At 46.5% G+C, this 19,832-nt stretch overlaps 1 long non-coding RNA gene across 1 annotated transcript in view; it reads right to left on the bottom strand.

Moving 5' to 3' along the window:
- LOC137532631 (uncharacterized) overlaps positions 1-19,713 on the bottom strand; it is a 51,367-nt gene extending 31,654 nt beyond the window's left edge. The window contains exon 1 of the long non-coding RNA XR_011023964.1: positions 19,293-19,713. This is a non-coding gene — a long non-coding RNA (uncharacterized lncRNA). The remainder of the gene's footprint in view (positions 1-19,292) is intronic.
- Positions 19,714-19,832: the final 119 nt, after the last annotated feature.

The raw sequence follows: 19,832 nt of genomic DNA on the forward strand, positions 1-19,832 counted from the left end.
ATAGTCGTCAAGGGAGTATATCATAAAGGCCAATCATATAACTGTTATGCTGCCCATACACTAATGATTTACACATATATACCCATATATATCTATGAGGCATTAATATCCAACCATATATATACACATCTCCTTATATCTCCCTGAATAATCTGCACCAGCATTCTATTCTATGCATAGTTATACAGACCTCAGATCAGACGCTAAGCAGGCTGTTATGTTATACTGCATAGTCTCAAAATTAATAACAGACCTCAGTACAGACGCGGCATAGGGCGTACAGCTCATACCATATAGGTCACCAAGCCTCCGCCACGCTTACCTTTCCTGGCTCCTGCTTAGCATCCATCCCGCTCCGTTCAGCACACGAACTGCCGAACCATGCAGGCTTCCGGTGTCTCTTCCCCACGCGCCCGGAAGTGACGCTGCGTAAGGGCGGAAGTACGTCACGCGTACGCCGCCATTGAGGGCAATCAGCTGCCTACCCTCTGAAGGCCCGCATGACTATCCACGTCACTTCCTGCGCGCCATTAGCCTCCGCTTCAGGGGAATCATGGACGCCGCGCGTGTCCTCCGGATCCACCGCAACTCGGGCAGCCAGGACAGCCATGGGAGAAGGTAACCATCGCTTTCTCCCCACCAGACCCCAATACCTCTCTAGGCAGGTCCACCATCCGCCGCCAACCGGGTCCCAAACACACCTGGTCTGAAGGACCGGCGAGCGACAAGAGCACTCCTTGTTCCCTGGAACAGGAAACGTCAACTGAGGATCAAGGGGTTGGACAAAGATTTATAGAGTACTCTATCTGGACGTTTCCTGTTCCTGGGAGGAGCCTGTCGTTCTCGTGGTGGACCTGTCCTGGAGGTTAATGGAAAAATAACAATACAGGAGGACTTTCGAGGCCCTGCTGTATATGTGAAATGAATAAACTTTAAATCCTTTAACGAGAATCTGTTATAAAGGGCAAGTCTGATGGTGCCTTCACTGCAACTCACCAGGTTGGTCACCTCCTCAAACGGCCGCATGAGCCTGCATGCATTTCGCATCAGTGTCCAGTTGTTGGGCCACAACATTCCCATCTCCCCAGATTGTGTCCTTCTACTGTAACTGTACAGGTACTGGGTGACGGCCTTCTCCTGTTCTAGCAGGCGAGAGAACACGATCAGGGTCGAATTCCAGTGAGTCGGGCTATCACATATCAAGGGTCTCACCAGCAAGTTGTTTCTCCGCTGAATGTCCGCAAAGCGTGCCACTGAACACAACAGGTAGGTAGATGCAGTGATGAGGTGGGTTCACTGAACACAACAGGTAGGTATATGCAGTGATGAGGTGCAGGGGCGTAACTAGAAATCACTGGGCCCCCCTGCGAATATTTGGATGGGGCCCCCCCCCATAGGTGCCAAATAATCGTAATGGGGCAGCGTTTCACTGTAAATTAATTGTAAAGTGGGCAGCATTTTACCAGACAATCGTAATGTGGGCCAGAAAATCGTAATGTGGGCAGAGTTCACCAGAAAATCGTAATGTGGGCCTTTAGAAAATCATAATGTGGGCAGAGTTCACCAGAAAATCGTAATGTGGGCACCAGTCACCAGAAAATAGTAACGTGAGCAGCAGTCACCAGAAAATTGTAACGTGGGCAGCATTTACCAGACAATCGTAATGTGGGCAGCGTTCACCAGAATATCGTAATGTGGGACAGAAAATCGTAATGTGGGCAGAGTTCACCAGAAAATTGTAACATGGACAGCATTCACCAGACAATCGTAACTTGGGCAGTGTTCACCAGAAAATCGTAATGTGGGCAGCGTTCACCAGAAAATCGTAACGTGGACAGCATTCACCAGACAATCGTAACGTGGGCAGTGTTCACCAGAAAATCGTAATGTGGGCCAGAAAATCGCAATGTGGGCAGCAGTCACCAGAAAATCGCCATGTGGGCAGCAGTCACCAGAAAATTGCAATGTGGGCATCAGTCACCAGAAAATCCTAATGTGGGCAGCAGTCACCAGAATATCGTAATGTGGGCAGCAGTCACCAGAAAATCCTAATGTGGGCAGCAGTCAGTCACCAGAATGTCGTAATGTGGGCAGCAGACACCAGAAAATCCTAATGTGGGCAGCAGTCACCAGAAAATCGCAATGTGGGCAGCAGTCACCAGAAAATCGCAATGTGGGCAGCAGTCACCAGAAAATCGCAATGTGGGCAGCAGTCACCAGAAAATCGCAATGTGGGCAGCAGTCACCAGAAAATCCTAATGTGGGCAGCATACACCAGAAAATCCTAATGTGGGCAGCATACACCAGAAAATCGTAATGTGGGCAGCAGACACCAGAAAATCGCAATGTGGGCAGCAGACACCTGAAAATCGCAATGTGGGCAGCAGACACCTGAAAATCGCAATGTGGGCAGCAGACACCTGAAAATCGTAATGTGGGCAGCAGACACCTGAAAATCGTAATGTGGGCAGCAGACACCTGAAAATCGTAATGAGGGCAGCAGACACCTGAAAATCGTAATGAGGGCAGCAGACACCTGAAAATCGTAATGAGGGCAGCAGACACCTGAAAATCGTAATGAGGGCAGCAGACACCTGAAAATCGTAATGTGGGCAGCAGACACCTGAAAATCGTAATGTGGGCAGCAGACACCAGAAAATCGTAATGAGGGCAGCAGACACCAGAAAATCGTAATGAGGGCAGCAGACACCTGAAAATCACAATGTGGGCAGCAGACACCTGAAAATCGTAATGAGGGCAGCAGACACCTGAAAATCGTAATGAGGGCAGCAGACACCTGAAAATCGTAATGTGGGCAGCAGACACCTGAAAATCGTAATGTGGGCAGCAGACACCTGAAAATCGTAATGAGGGCAGCAGACACCTGAAAATCGTAATGAGGGCAGCAGACACCTGAAAATCGTAATGTGGGCAGCAGACACCTGAAAATCGTAATGTGGGCAGCAGACACCAGAAAATCGTAATGAGGGCAGCAGACACCAGAAAATCGTAATGTGGGCAGCAGACACCAGAAAATCGTAATATGCCCCCCCCCCCCCCCCCCCCCCCGGGGCCCGCTCGGAGTTTTGTGGGTGCTGGAGGGGTGGCAGCATGAGGGGAAAGCCTTGCCCACAGTCGGCGGGGAGAGGGGTAGTTCCCCCCTCTCCCTCACCTCGGGGCTCTCCCCTCTGTGCTCCCCTCCAGCTCGTAAGTGTCTGTGGGGCTGTGGTGGGCAGCGAGCGGCGGGCAGATACATACCTGCTTCCGTGCGTTCCATTGGAGACTTCTCCCTCTAGCGGCTGACGTCACTTCCGGAAGTGACGTCAGCCGCTAGAGGGAGAAGTCTCCGATGGAACGCACGGAAGCAGGTATGTATCTGCCCGCCGCTCGCTGCCCACCACAGCCCCACAGACACTTACGAGCTGGAGGGGAGCACAGAGGGGAGAGCCCCGAGGTGAGGGAGAGGGGGGAACTACCCCTCTCCCCGCCGACTGTGGGCAAGGCTTTCCCCTCATGCTGCCACCCCTCCAGCACCCACAAAACGGCCCCAAGCGGGCCCCAGGGGGGGGCCGGGCCCCCCCGCGGGCGCAGGGGCTGCAGGGCCTATTCCTACGCCCCTGATGAGGTGGGTGCACTGAACACAACAGGTAGGTATATGCAGTGATGAGGTGGGTGCACTGAACACAACAAGTAGGTATATGCAGTACTGGGTATTACAATGTGCACCTGGCTGTCACACACACATACACACAGGTAGTCACTGAATGTGCTGGGCCTGGCTGGCAGTGGCACACACACAGTATGAATTAGTAAGGCTGTCTATGCAACACAAGTGTCAGTGGGACACACAGAAACATTTTTTATCACAAAAACAAGATTAACTCTCAAAAGAGCTGTTGTGGGGTGCTATTTTAGTAATAAGAATCAGCCAGGAGCAAGCTAACAAGCCTATAACAGCCTAACTAATCTTTCCCTATGAGAGTCTGCCAGTAACTGTCCCTTCCCTCACTATTGCAGGCACACGAGTGAGTGTAATGGCCGGTGGAGCCTGCCTTATATAAGGGGGAGGGGGGGGGGGGGGTGGCTCCAGGAGAGAGTGTAGCCTGATTGGCTACAATGTGCCTGCTGACTGTGATGTAGAGGGTCAAAGTTGACCCTAATGGTGCACACTCAGGGGGCGAACCGAACTTCCGGGAAAGTTCACCTTACATGGCAAACGCGAACCACCGGAAGTTCGCCTGGAACCGTTCGCCGGCGAACCGTTCATGCCATCTCTAGTGTTAAAGCGGGAGTGTCACCATAAAAATCTAATTTCAACAGCAACTGGTCTGAGCGTATTAAGTGATAAAGATGCTAATCCTGCATTCAAAACTTTTTCTGCTGTTATGATTTGGAGTTATCACATACTTAAAGGGAAGGTCCAAGCAAAATAAAAAAAATTAGTTTCACTTACCTGGGGCTTCTACCAGTCCCATGCAGCCATCCTGTGCCCTCGTAGTCGCTCACTGCTGCTCCAGTCCCCCGCTGGCAGCTTGCCGAACTCGGAGGTCGGCGGGACGCATTGCGTACATTTTTACGCATTCCCGCTAGTGCAGGAACATTAACACATACATTTTACGCGTTACTGGTTCAATGCGTACATTTTTACGCATTGTTCCTGCACTAGCTGGAATGATTAAAAATGTACGCAATGCGTCCCGCCGACCTCCGAGGTCGGCAAGCTGCCAGAGGGGGACTGGAGCAGCAGTGAGTGTTTACGAGGGCACAGGATGGCTGCATGGGGCTGGTAGAAGCCCCAGGTAAGTGAAACTCATTTTTTTATTTTGCTTGGACATTCCCTTTAAGGAGCACTGGCCCTTTAGTAGTCAGTGCCAAACAGTTGCATGCTGGGGGTTCTTTTTATCTATAATATATTTCTCCTCTTCCCTTTATTTCCCTGCCAGCTGCTTATCTGAAACACGATCCCCTGCTCACTTGTATTTACACGCAAGCCTGAGGTGACTCTGCGATTGGAGGAGAAAAGAAAAAAAGTAAAGGGCAGAAATGACATCACGAGTTAGCCTAAACTGTGGGTAAAAGACATGGCGCCCACCAGGAACAGAATTCTCTTAATTTACTATATAACATTCACTGAAATCAAAACGTGGACAGTACAATACATATGTTATGTAAGTAGATCAAGTACTTATCTACTTATATATGTGATTTTTTCCCTGGCATAGTATGGCTAATCCTACTGCTTTAAGGCCCATACCCAGTACGTGATTTTCCCAACAATTTTTCCGATGGCATTGATTTTTTGAGCGACAAGCGATTGTTTCTGCGAGCTCACAATGTGGGTACACGAGCGAACGATGTTTGCCGGGTGGTGATAACGACCGTCATGGCAGATCAGATCTTTAAGATCCTTGATGACTCCCGTGCAAAGTACCACGATCGTTTGAACTCTCGTATACCCGCTGGCAGGAAGATGGATCAGTTAACGTCACAAGAATCCATCTTCCTTCATCGCAACGTGAGTATTCAGCTTAAAGGATAGGTCCAAGGGTAGAAAAACATAAAACAAAATAAAAAAAAAAAAAAAAAAAAAAAAACAAGATCTACTTACCTTGGGCTTCCTCCAGCCCTACAGCCTATCTGTCCCTTGTTGCAGCTCCGGTGTCCCGGGGTCCCCTCCGTGGCAGATGCCGACCTCGCCAGGTCACCATCTTCTGCACCCGCGCGAGGGGCACCAGAGCTGCAGCGAGGGACATATGAGCTGCCAAGGGTTGGAGGAAGCCCCAGGTAAGTAATTTTTTTTCCCCACTTGGATATGTCCTTTGAGTCTTGCCCAAGAATAGCTACTGAATAGGTGCTGGCTTACTGAATAGGAAGAACCGAGATTTGAATCCTATGTCAGAGGCAGAGCCCTTAACAATTACACTATCCAGCCACTGAGTACACAGTTTGATGCAAGGCACACCTCAAGCTCTCATCTCACAATTCTGAGCTGTACTCCTGCAGAGAGTGGGTGTGTCTGGTCCGTAAGCTTCAACTCATTATTTCAGAACCAGAATAAAAAAAAAAAAGGATACACCAGGAAGGCCAATAAAGTATAATATCTTAGACCGAGAAATAACAAGAGTAGTGAAATATTACTTACAAAACTGGGTTGCTATAAGGCAACCACATTATTAGGCAAGTGAAGAATTCTGTCCCCACCCGGACCATCAAAGGTCTTCTATGACAAACAAAACACCTCTGCATAGTTATCTCATGGGTATCCCTGACTAGGTGAATTGACTAGAAGGATGGAAAAAGTCACCCAAGGGATATAAAAGTTTTAAAAACTGTTTAAAACAAATTATCTTACCTCAAACGAGGAATGGGCTCTTTAATATAACAGTTATTGGCCACAGCAGAAAACGATGCGTTTTACGGGTCTTACTGGCTTCCTCAGGTCAATTTCTAAATGAAATAGGGAAGAACGGCACAGACTCGAAGAACCCCTATTAGAAAATTTCTCTTTCCACTCCTGCAGATATACCAAGATACCACTTTCTCTGCTGCTCACTCAGATCACCTTTCTCACACATTACGTGTCTAACCATGTTCATGTAATTAAGGCACTGTAAAATGTGGGCACAGAGCAAAGCCAGGCACAAAATTAAACACTTACCTAAGAGGGAAGCCTCTGATCCTAATGAGGCTTCCCTCAGCATCCTCCGGTCTCCAATTACTGAGCACGGACCATCCAAAGATAACCGCCTACGTGAGTGAGTATGACCACACATGCGCAGTAAGATAGAGAGTGGCCATGCCAGTATAGGAGCTCGTCCCCGATCAGCAGGAGGTACCTGCGAGCAGTGGAAGACACTGATGAAAGCCTCATTAGGATCCAGAAACTTCCCTCCACTTAGGTATTGGTTTCTGAACCTTCGGCTCAGGTTCTCTTTAAGTGGACATACTTCTAGTCACTTTTCACTCTAATTTACTTAAATACCAGAAGAGGCACTGTGACACATTTATATACATCTGAAATTTCCACACTTGACAAATGTTATAATGTCAGCATCTTCTCATCTCATCAAAATAGGTCAGGACTGGTTTATTTCACTGATGGAAATTCACAGCAAATGGCAACATTTTACACTACTGTAATCCTTCTAAAGGAAATCGTAAAAATCTGACAAATGTGACTGAAAGACTGAGGATAAAGACAGAGAATAGGACTTGCCAGCGTGTTATACTTCAGGATACTGATAGCTTTATTGTTCTCTAGATGTTTCTGACATGAAAGCAGATTTGCAAGAATGGAAGACCCTATTCCATCATCATGTTCTTATATAACCTTTCAAGAGCTTCCTTATACTGACAAAAGGCTGTCCTAATTTCAACTGGCTTGTCTAAAAGGAAAAAATGAAATACTAAGCTTGACAACTAAATCCATGCTTTCAGGGCCAACTCTTTAAGGCAAGTGGGGCAATTGCCCAAGGACCCTGAGCACTGCTGGGGCCCACGACCTTCCTCTTAACCTTTCTGTGTTCCTGGTGTGCACCGTGACCCCCCCCCCCCCCCCCACCCACACATGCTGCCGAACCTCCAACCTTTTAACTGTGCAGTGTTGCTGAGTACACAATATCTGCTATCAGGGCCCAGGTGGGGGTGGCGGGGTTTTGGGGGTGAGGTGACAGGCAACTGGCAGGACACAATTGCTGGGGGGGGAGCAGGTTACCTTTGGCCGTGCGTGCTTTAATAGTCAGGATTCCTCTTCTGCTCTCTGGCTATGTGTCAACAGGTAAACAACTAATTCTGTCAATAAAAAAACAAGTGATGGAACCACCGCTATATTTTACTGTAGGTAGCAGGTGTTTTTCTTGGAATGCTGTATTATTTTTCCTCAATGCATAACGCCCAAATAACTCCATTTTAGTTTCATCAGTCCACAGCACCTTATTCCAAAATGAAGCTGGCTTGTCCATATATGCTTTAGCATACCTCAAGCTGCTCTGTCTGTGGGCGAAGAAAAGACTTCCTCTGCACTACTCTCGCATACAGCATCTCCTTGTGTAAAGTACGCCGAATGGTTGAACGATGCACTCCATCTGCAGCAAAATGATGTTGTAGGTCTTTGGTGCTGGTCTGTGATTTGACTGACTGTTCTCAGCATTCGTCGCTTCTATCTATCCGAGATTTTTCTTGGTTTGCCACTTCAAGCCTTAACTTGAACTGAGCCTGTGATCTTCCATTTCCTCAATATGTTCCTAACTGTGGAAACAGACAGCTGAAATCTCTGAGACAGCTTTCTGTATCCTTCCCCTAAACCATGATGGTGAACAATCTGTGTCATTTGAGAGTTGTTTTGAGACCCTTATGATGCTCCTCTTCAGAGAAAATTAAAATAGGAGGGAAACTTACAATTGACCCCCTTAAACACTCTTTCTCATAATTGGATTCACCTGTGTATGTAGGTCAGGGGTCACTGAGCTTACCAAGAGAGATTTGATTTCAAATAATTAGTTCTAAAGGTTTTAGAATCAATAAAATGACACACAGTGATATTTGAGAAGTGAAATGAAGTTTATTGGATTTATAGATAGTGTGCAATATTGTTTAACCACTTAACGACCGCCTAACGCCCATAGGCGTCGGCGGGTCGTTAGTGGTATAGCATGGAAACGGCCGCTCGATCGAGCGGCCTTTCCATGCCAGTTCACGGAGGCTGTCTCCGTGAACAGCCGGAAAGCCGCCGATCGCGGCTCGCCAGCTACCTGTAAACCGCTGTTTACATCACACGGCGCTGCTGCGCAGCAGCGCCGTGACGTAGATCGGCGATCCCCGGCCTCTGATTGGCCGGGGATCGCCAGCATATGATAGGCTGAAGCCTATCCTTTAATGCGCAGGACGGAAATCCGTCCTGCGCAGCCCATGGAGGGAGAGGGAGGTAAGGGGAAGGAGGGAGCGCCGAAAACGCTGCGGAGGGGGGGTTTGAAGAGCCCCCCCCCCCCCGCAGATCACAAACAGCCGGCGGCGATCAAACCCCCCCAGCAGGACATCCCCCTAGTGGGGAAAAGAGGGGGGGAAATCTGATCGCCAAGGCTCACTCCTGATCGGTGCTGCGGGCTGGAGAGCCCACGCAGCACCGATCAGTGCAGAAAGCCCTGGTCCTTAAGTGGTTAAACAAAATTAGGCAGGTGCATAAATGTGTGTCATTTTATTGATTCCAAAACCTTTAGAACTAATTATTTGAAATCAAATTGGCTTGGTAAGCTCAGTGACCCCTGACCTACATACATAGGTGAATCCAATTATGAGAAAGAGTATTTAAGGGGGTCAATTGTAAGTTTCCCTCCTCTTAATTTTCTCTGGAGAGGAGCAACATGGGGGTCTCAAAACAACTCTCAAATTGCCTGAACACAAAGATTGCTCACCAACATGGTTTAGGGGAAGGATACAGAAAGCTGTCTCAGAGATTTCAGCTGTCTGTTTTCACAGTTAGGAACATACTGAGGAAATGGAAGACCACAAGCTCAGTTCAAGTTAAGGCTCGAAGTGGCAGACCAAGAAAAATCTCGGACAGAATGGTGAGAACAGTCAGAGTCAACCCACAGACCAGCACCAAAGACATACAACATCATCTTGCTGCAGATGGAGTCACTGTGCTTCGTTCAACCATTCGGTACACTTTACAAAAGGAGATGCTGTATGCGAGAGTGATGCAGAGGAAGCCTTTTCTCCGCACATTTGGACAAACCAGCTTCATTTTGGAATAAGATGCTGTGGACTGATGAAATTAAAATTAAATTATTTGGGCATAACAAGGAGCGTTATGCATTTAGGAAAAATAACATAGCATTCCAAGAAAAACACCTGCTACCTACAGTAAAATATGGCAGTGGTTCCATCATGCTGTGGGGCTGTGTGGCCAGTGCAGGGACTGGGAATCTTGTCAAAGTTGAAGGACGCATGGATTCCACTCAGTATTATCAGATTCTGGAGACCAATGTTCAGGCATCAGTGATAAAGCTGAACCGGGGCTGGATCTTTCAACAAGACAACGACCCTAAACACTGCTCAAAATCCACTAAGGCATTCATGCAGAGGAGCAAGTACAACGTTCTGGAATGGCCATCTCAGTCCCCAGACCTGAATATAATTGAAAATCTGTGGTGTGAGTTAAAGAGAGCTGTCCATGCTCGGAAGCCATCAAACCTGAATGAACTAGAAATGTTTTGTAAAGAGGAATGGTCCAAAATACCTTTAACCAGAATCCAGACAGGAAGCTTTTAAAGGCTGTAATTTCTGCAAAAGGAGGATCTACTAAATATTGCTTATAATTATTTTTTTTTGTGGTGCCCAAATTTATGCACCTGCCTTCTTTTGTTTAAACAATTATTGCACACTTTCTGTAGATCCAATAAACTTAATTTCACTTTTCTAATATCACTGCGTGTGTCTCCTATATGATATATTTAACTGACATTTATTATCGAAACAACCAACGATTTATACAGGAAAATCATGACCATTAACAAGGTTGCCCAAACTTTTGCATCCCACTGTATCTACCTAATTCGGGCTGCTCCGCTATCGCAACAATTGACATTATGGCCTTTGGCAGCACCAAAATGACCTGAATGGGAAAAACCGATTCTGACAAAACTGCTTATTTGTGGGCTCTTGGATTTGTCACCTGGTGAAGTGGACTTCTGGTCCCACAAAATGAGGTTTTTTTTAAACATTAATTATTTTTTCTGATCCGGGAGTCAAACTTGTGACCTCATGCTTCACAAGCAGAGGCAGTACCTCTTGACACCAGCATTATATTTCTAGCTATACCAGTTTATGTGAAAGAAAACCAAAAAAACTCTATGGTTATAAAAGCTTTCTAAATCATTTCCCTATTGGGTGTCTTGCTAAATTTTCAAAGGGGAGTTATAGCTTTTAGTTATCTCTTAGGGCTCGTTCACACTGGAGGCATTTTGGGATTTTTTTTAAAGCGCCTGCAATTTTTCAAAATCGCCCTGAAAGCGCTTACACCATGTTATCCTATGCGCTAGTTTAGATTAGGGTGATCCATCTGCTTTCCGCTCAGAGAAGAGCTGTGTGGTATAGGAAAACGCAAAACGCTCACAAAATCGCTTTGTGCAGCGATTGCGTTCACATTTTTAAGTCTAAATACATTTTTTTTTCCAGATCAAAGAGTTCACTTCCTGACGTCAATCGGAATTGCTTTGCAAAAAGGCCTACAAAAACGCATACCAAAAACGTCCAACGAACAGAAATAGCCGGGGAAGATTAAAAAAAATAAAAATAAATAATAATTGCTTAAAAAAACGTCCAACACAAACGCTAACGTGACGGAAACTCAATGTGAACGAGGCCTTAGAATTTATCCCACTATTTCCATAACGCCCACAGTGTCCCAGATTCAACATTCCGATTACAGTGTTCCTCTCCCATTATAGTGCTCCTCTCAATATAATGTCCCCACAATACTTCTCTTTTACTAGTGCCTCCAGTTCATGTTTCCCTTTCAATACAATGCCCCCTCCCCCCCCCCCCCCATAGTACTCCCCACATGATAATGCTCACTGTTAGCGCATCCTATTTTGTCCTCCGCACTGTAGTGCACTCTATATTATAATGCACCCATTTATATCTCCTGCACTAGTGCCCTCCCCAGTGCTCCCTGCATTACAGTATCCTCTGCATTTTAGCGCCTGTGCCTGTTACATTAGAATGCTTTCATTATTACCCCTTACATTATTGCGCTGCCACTAGTGCCTGCTGAAACACAGTGCCTCCTGTAAGTGTCCCCGCACTTACAGTGACTGCTACATTACCACTAGGGACTCCTGAAATGGCGGGAAGTGCCACCCAAAATATAGGCTGGTAGGGTTAGGCATGGGGGGGGTGCCCTAAGGCTGGTTTCACACCAGGACGTTGCATTTTAGGGGACGTTAAGGTCGCATAACGTGCCCCTAACGCACCACCTGGTGCTCTCTGATGTGGACGTCAGAGTGAGCCGCGTTGTGCAGCTCACTCTGGCGTCCGTGATGCCGTGATGCGCACTCTTGGACGCATGCGGCATCACATGGTCCCGCCCGGTCAATCGCCGCACAGACCGGCCGCTCAAGGAAGTAAACACTGCACGTCACTGAGTGCAGTGAATATTAATTAGCCATGTGCCCGGCCGCTCTCCGCTCTTTCCCAACTTTACTGAGCATGTGCAAGCAGTCTAATGCGGCTCTGCCGCGTGTAAAGTACTGCATGCAGTACGTTGTGTTATGGCGCAGCGTTACAATGTAACGCAACATGGGCACTGTGAACAGCCCATTGATTTTTCATTGCTGTGCGGTGGGGTGCGTTACAGGCTGCTCTAACGTGCGCCTGTAACGTCCCACTGTGAAACCAGCCTTAGGCCCGGTTCACATTAGCGTTTTTTTCCGGAACGTATAGTGTACAAACGGAACAGATGTGAATGGATCCAGTGTTAACCTATGGATCCATTCACATGTGTCCGTTGGTACGGATACGTTCCGTATGTTCCGGTCACCGGACCTAAAAATTGCTGCAGGCCCTAATTTTCCGGATCGTTCTGCTTAGTGGAACGGATCCGGACAAAATATGCAGCAGCATTGGGGGCAATGGGAAACGGAACGTTTCTTCACACTAGTGAATAAACGGACCGTTCCACGGGGAATAGGGGCATGGGCTGACGCGAATCTAGCGACGGGAGGGTGAGGGGAGGAAGCAGCAGCCGGGCGCGTGGGCTAGGGAGGTTTTATACATACCTAGTCTTCCGTAGCAGCCGGCGGTAGAGGCTTCCGTCTTCTTCCGCGTCATGTGACTACATGACGCGCTGTGTAGTCACAGCGGAAGAAGAGGAAGCCTCTACTACGGAAGATTAGGTATGTATTTGCTGAGTGAAAACGGATCCGATCAATCATTGATCAGATCCGTTTTCATATGTGAACCGGGCCACGGACTGAGCCATTCGGATCCGGTGAAGCGGAGACCGGATCCGCTCCCCGAATCCTTTTGGCTCATTTAGCAGATGTGAACCGGGCCTTAGGGTTAGGCATCACCCAGGTTGGATCTGTAGGGTCAGGCATATTAGGGTTAGGCGTCATTAGGTCTCGTGTGGAGGGAGGGATCCTGTGAATGTAAGGTTAGGTTGAGCCATGGAAAAATATCAGTAAATATTACATTTTACTATTGTAATCAAGTAGTAGAATATCAGTAATTTTCCACAACCAATGTTCTACCAGAGGCTTTCTCCGGTACCCAAATTACCGCAGCACCTTATTAAATGTACGCACTTGTAGCACCAGCCCTGCTGTCCGATTTGCAACTTTGACATTAGATGGTCTTTATAGCTCTAGCCAATGGACTAGTAATTACACAGCAAGCTGTAAACAGCATTTCTCACACAACCAACACTGCTCCTTATAGTAGCCAATAGGCTCTCCTATATAGATTGCTTCTCTCCTCCCCACACTAGAGATTTATAGGCACCCCCTGAACTGCCAGATGAGCATCTTTAGTCTGAAGTAGTACACGAGTAGACAGATAGCTCATAGTGTCCCAGAACCACTAGAAGAGGGGCTAAAAATACCATAAGGCACTCATAACAAAATGCGCTGATAAATAGAATTTTGCCTTCTTAAAACTGAAGGTATGTACAATAATTCAGTTTTGAGTAAGAAAGTATGGTTTTCCATGGATGTACCTGGCTTTCAGGGGCATAAAGATGATTTGCATATTGGGGAGGTATGCATCGTGGGAAACCACATTTGCATAAAGCAAAAAAAAAAAAAAAAAAGTGGTTGCATTATTGCAAATACAGTACCTTCTGTTTAGGAAAGGCAAAATCATATTGGCCTAACATATACATGGAAAACTGCCCCGCAAAGCCATCAAATTTGGCCTGTATATGGGGGGGGGGGGGGGGGGGGATGGGGGGGGCCACTAGACAACAGGGAACTGTATAGAGGAGAAGTTACATAGTTACATAGTTATTTTGGTTGAAAAAAGACATACGTCCATCGAGTTCCACCAGTATAAAGTACAACACCAGCCTGCTCCCTCACATATCCCTGTTGATCCAGAGGAAGGCGAAAAAACCCTTACAAGGCATGGTCCAATTAGCCCCTAAAGGGAAAAATTCCTTCCCGACTCCAGATGGCAATCAGATAAAATCCCTGGATCAACATCATTAGGCATTACCTAGTAATTGTAGCCATGGATGTCTTTCAACGCAAGGAAAGCATCTAAGCCCCCTTTAAATGCAGGTATAGAGTTTGCCATAACGACTTCCTGTTGCAATGCATTCCACATCTTAATCACTCTTACTGTAAAGAACCCTTTCCTAAATAAATGGCTAAAACGTTTTTCCTCCATGCGCAGATCATGTCCTCTAGTCCTTTGAGAAGGCCTAGGGACAAAAAGCTCATCCGCCAAGCTATTATATTGCCCTCTGATGTATTTATACATGTTAATTAGATCCCCTCTAAGGCGTCTTTTCTCTAGACTAAATAAACCCAGTTTATCTAACCTTTCTTGATAAGTGAGACCTTCCATCCCACGTATCAATTTTGTTGCTCGTCTCTGCACCTGCTCTAAAACTGCAATATCTTTTTTGTAATGTGGTGCCCAGAACTGAATTCCATATTCCAGATGTGGCCTTACTAGAGAGTTAAACAGGGGCAATATTATGCTAGCATCTCGAGTTTTTATTTCCCTTTTAATGCATCCCAAAATTTTGTTAGCTTTAGCTGCAGCTGCTTGGCATTGAGTACGATTATTTAACTTGTTGTCAATGAGTACTCCTAAGTCCTTCTCCAAGTTTGATGTCCCCAACTGTATCCCATTTATTTTGTATGGTGCTAGACCATTAGTACGTCCAAAATGCATGACTTTACATTTGTCAACATTGAATTTCTTCTGCCATATATGTGCCCATATAGCCATCCTATCCAGATCCTGTTGCAATATGACACTATCTTCCTGAGAGTTGATGATTCTGCACAATTTTGTATCATCTGCAAAAATAGCAACATTGCTCACTACTGCATCTACTAGATCATTAATAAATAAATTGAAGAGCACTGGACCCAGAACAGACCCCTGTGGGACCCCACTGCTAACAGTCTCCCATTTTGAGTACGATCCATTGACCACAACTCTTTGTTTTCTGTCCATTAGCCAGTTCCCTATCCATGAACACAGACTCTTCCCCAGTCCTTGCATCCTCAACTTTTGCACCAGACTTTTGTGGGGAACAGTGTCGAAGGCCTTTGCAAAGTCCAAGTATATCACATCTACAGCATTCCCAATATCCATATTAGCATTTACTACCTCATAAAAGCTGAGCATGTTAGTCAAACAGGACCTGTCTTTAGTAAACCCATGTTGATGCTGAGAAATAAGATTATTTTCTACTATGAAGTCATGCATAGTATCTCTTAGTAACCCCTCAAATAGTTTGCATACAACTGATGTTAAGCTTACAGGTCTATAATTTCCTGGATCTGATTTTTTGCCCTTCTTAAATAATGGGAAAACGTGGGCTGTACGCCAATCCACTGGGACTCTGCCAGTTGCAAGAGAGTCACAAAAGATAAGATAAAGGGGTTTATCTATAACTGAACTTAATTCCCTTAGGACCCGAGGATGCATGCCATCCGGGCCAGGTGCCTTGTCTATTCTTAATTTATTTAGTCTTGCCTTCACTTCTTCCTGCGTTAAGTATTTAATATTACAGTTAGAAGATTGAGACTCTTCCGCCTCTGTAGTTTGCAACAGTGCTGTTTCTTTTGTGAAGACAGAAGCAAAGAAAGCATTTAATAACTCTGCCTTACCTTGGTCATCCACCATTGAGTTCCCACCCTCATCCTTTAGGAGTCCTATACAGTCAACCTTTCTTTTTTTAGAGTTAATGTACTTGTAAAACTTTTTTGGGTTAGATTTGATATCCTTAGCGATTTGTTTTTCAGCTTCAATCTTTGCTTGCCTAATTTCTTTTTTACAACTTTTATTGCACTCCTTATAATTGCTTAGTGCAGCCTCGGTCTCCTCCTGTTTTAAGACCTTATAGGCATTCTTTTTCCTCTTCATTTTATCTTTAACCTTTCTATTCATCCATAGAGGCCTTTTTTTATTCCTAGATATTTTGTTTCCATATGGGATATACATACTACAATATTGATTGAGTATAAAAGTTTAAAAGCTTGCCATTTCCCTTCAGTGTCTTCCCCTTGTAGTACATTATCCCAGTTCACCAAACTTAGTGCCTGCCTAATTTGATTGAACTTTGCTTTTCTAAAATTCATAGTTTTAGTGGTCCCTCTGCCCCGTGGCCTATCAGTCACCAGATCAAACGTTATCATGTTGTGATCACTATTTCCCAAATGTTCTTGAACCTGCACATTTGATACATTATCTGGTCTACTAGAAATGATCAGATCCAGTAACGCATTCCCCCTAGTTGGTTCAGTTACCATTTGAGTCAAGTAATTGTCCTGTAGTGCTGCCAGAAATCTGTTGCTTTTACCAGAATGGGTAGCCTCAATGGGGTGGGCCACTAGACACCAGGGAACTGAGACAATGAGGTTGGCTTGCCACTTACTCCTAGTATTCAATTTTTGCCCACTTTGTATTTTAGGTTGACTCCTCTGTGTATAAAAGCAATGCTCCTTTACTCGTACTTGAGCCCACACTGTTGCTTGTGTATGCCCAGTGATGTACGTAGGCAGGGGAAGACTGGGACCTTTTGGCCTGATGGTAAAACACAAACTAAAGGCCCGGTTTTATGGCAGCACCAGCCAAAATGACGTCACACATGTACCTTACGAGCTATATGCCTGTAGTCACCTGGGGAGACAATGTGGAGAGTGAGGATCAGCCTTGCAGATTGCTTTAGCCGAACAATAGCCAAGAGCTTTGTTCTCCCTACTCACCTCACCCACTGCTAGCTGCGTGTTTAAATTTTTATTTTATTTTTTAAATTAAGAAAATCAGCCCACCAGGGCCTGAGCGGCGCCCTCTGGCGGTAATGGACAAGCTGAGCTCGTCATTACCGCCAAGGAGGTTAACTAGTTGCCCACATGCAGTCTTTACAATGGTGAGAGAGCAGAGGTTTTTTTTTCTACGGACCCTGCAGGAGGCAAGTCTGTGCTCTGTATCATGCTGTGTACACTTAACAGTTTCCCTCACTCCTTAATTGCACTTTCACCACTTTACCACCGCAGTAGCGTGTATCTACGCTCCTTTTAACATCCTTTCCCCACCAGGAGCGTAGATACACGCACCGCCGCTGCCCGAGCTCCCGCTCGCTCATGCGCGTGCTCCAGAGCTCGTGCACGTCGCCGCCCGCTCGCCCAGCGATCAATGAACGGGAAAAACCGTTCCCGTTCATTGATCTAAGCCCCCCAGCAATGAGCGGCTGCTTCTATGAGAAGCAGCGCGATCATTCTAAAAAAGAAAAAAAGTTTCCCAGCCTCATTGCACTTCCTGTAAGCATACTTCCTACGCTTACAGGACGCATGCACAAAAAATTACTGTGGCCATCTTGTGGCCAAATAGTAAAACTACACCCAAAAACATTTTTTATATATAAATATATAGTTTTACATTATCAATTAACTCATTACCTCCCACACTCCCCCCAAATTTTTTTTTTAACCTCCCTGGCGGTTTATTTATTTTGCCAGGGAGGCTGAAATGGGGTTTTTTTTAAATTAAAAAAAAAATATTTCATGCAGCCAACTGAAAGTTGGCTGCATGAAAGCCCACTAGAGGGCGCTCCGGAAGCGTACTTTCGATCGCCTCCGGCAATCGAAAGTAACAAGATAGGCCGCAATGAGCGGCCTATCTTGTTTCGCTTTCCTCGTCGCCATGGCGACGAGCGGAGTGACGTCATGGACGTCAGTCGACGTCCTGACGTCAGAGCCGCCCGATCCAGCCCCTAGCGCCGGCCGGAACTGTTTGTTCCGGCTGCGCTGGGCTCGGGCGGCTGGGGGGACCCTCTTTCGCCGCTGCGGAGCGGCGGCGATCGGGCAGCACACGCGGCTGGCAAAGTGCCGGCTGCGTGTGCTGCTTTTTACAGAATGCAAATCGGCCCAGCAGGGCCTGAGCGGCGGCCTCCGGCGGCATACCCCGAGCTCAGCTCGGGATTACCGCCAAGGAGGTTAAATAAAAAGAAAAAAAAAATTACAATACAAAAAAAAACAAACATAAATAGTTACCTTAGGGACTGAACTCTTTAAATATTTATGTCAAGAGGGTATAACACTGTTACTTTATAAACTATGGGCTTGTAATTAGGGATGGACGCAAAACTGAAAAAAATGCACCTTTATTTCCAAATAAAATATTGGTGCCAAACATTGTGATAGGGACATAATTTAAACGGTGTAATAACCGGGACAAATGGGCAAATAAATGTCATGGGTTTTAATTACAGTAGCATGCATTATTTAAAAACTATATGGCCGAAAACTGAAAAATGTTTTTTTCCCTATTTTCCCATTAAAACACATTTAGAATAAAATAATTCTTGGCATAATGTCCCACCTAAAGAAAGCCTAATTGACAAGATATAGTTCATTTCATTGCAATAAGTAATGATAAAGTTATAGATGAATGAATGGAAGAAGCGCTGAAACGGAGCAGTGCTTTTCAGCGCTGCTAGATTTGGGCGCAGCCGGCGCCTCCATAGACTAGAATAGGAATCACTCCTATTGCAGCGCTCAGTGAGTAACGTCGGCGCCGTCAGAAGACAGAGCCGAGGTTGCTTAAAAACACAATAATTCGGCCTCCAGCAATCGCTGGAAGCCGAATTATTTCATTCCCCCACTATCCATGGTGGCCTGGAGGGAGAATACTAATTAAAACGGCCGGACTTGTGCAGAAGCAGGACCAGCCATATACAGGCTGTATTCTGCGCCCAAGTCTACCAGCGCCGATTTCAAATGTACTCCGCTGAAAGGTGAAAATTGCTCTGGTGCTCCAGGGGTAAAACCCCTCAGTTATGAAGTGGTTAATTTCCCTCAGCCAGCCTGGTGCTTCCCATTCTTATACAAAAACCTGAATGCACCAATCACTGCACTGCCACTGGCCCTAAATTATTAAATGAGAGGCAGCCTGGGGGGGTTGAGGGGGGAAATCTCCCCCTTCCCAGTCCGCGCCTATATGTAGGTCACTGGTCTCCAGCTGTCACACAATGAAAGTCCATACCTGGCACAGATACATTCCAGCACTGCCCCGACCTGTCCCCGCAGCCTAGACATGCAGCAAGGACCACTTACCGCAGACAGCTCACACAGCAATAACAGCTCCGCACAAGATGCTCGCATCAGCTGTGCTCTTCTCCGTCATGTGATTGGCTGATCCACCTGTCAGTTCGGGATGCAGCCAATGGGCGAGTCTCGGTGCTGAAGCATCTCTAAATTCCGCCATCCGCTGCGGTCGGGCGACGTGTGTGTGATGTGTGTGCTGGTGGGAGGGGATCGCATGTAAGGATTATGACAGCCGGGTAGGGGAGGGAGGTGTGCATCCCGGTCATCGGCTGGCATGAGAAGCCTTCACCATTGCTGCTCCACACACACTGGTGTATAAAGAAACTCTTCACATGTCCTCTGACTCATCAGCATAGTCACCATCCCGCCTTCCCATCCACTGTGACCCACATACCATCCCACACAGGAGCTTTCCCACAGCGGAAGTGCTGCTTCCACCTCATCCGGGTCAGTGTCAGACAGTACGGAAATAGCGTAGGAGCTGTGTGTGCACTGCACTGGCTGTTGGTAGACTGTCTGCAGGGGTAGGGGGAGATTTCCCCCCAGTTT

This window comes from Hyperolius riggenbachi, chromosome 9 (genome assembly GCF_040937935.1).
Source record: "Hyperolius riggenbachi isolate aHypRig1 chromosome 9, aHypRig1.pri, whole genome shotgun sequence".
NCBI lineage: Eukaryota > Metazoa > Chordata > Amphibia > Anura > Hyperoliidae > Hyperolius > Hyperolius riggenbachi.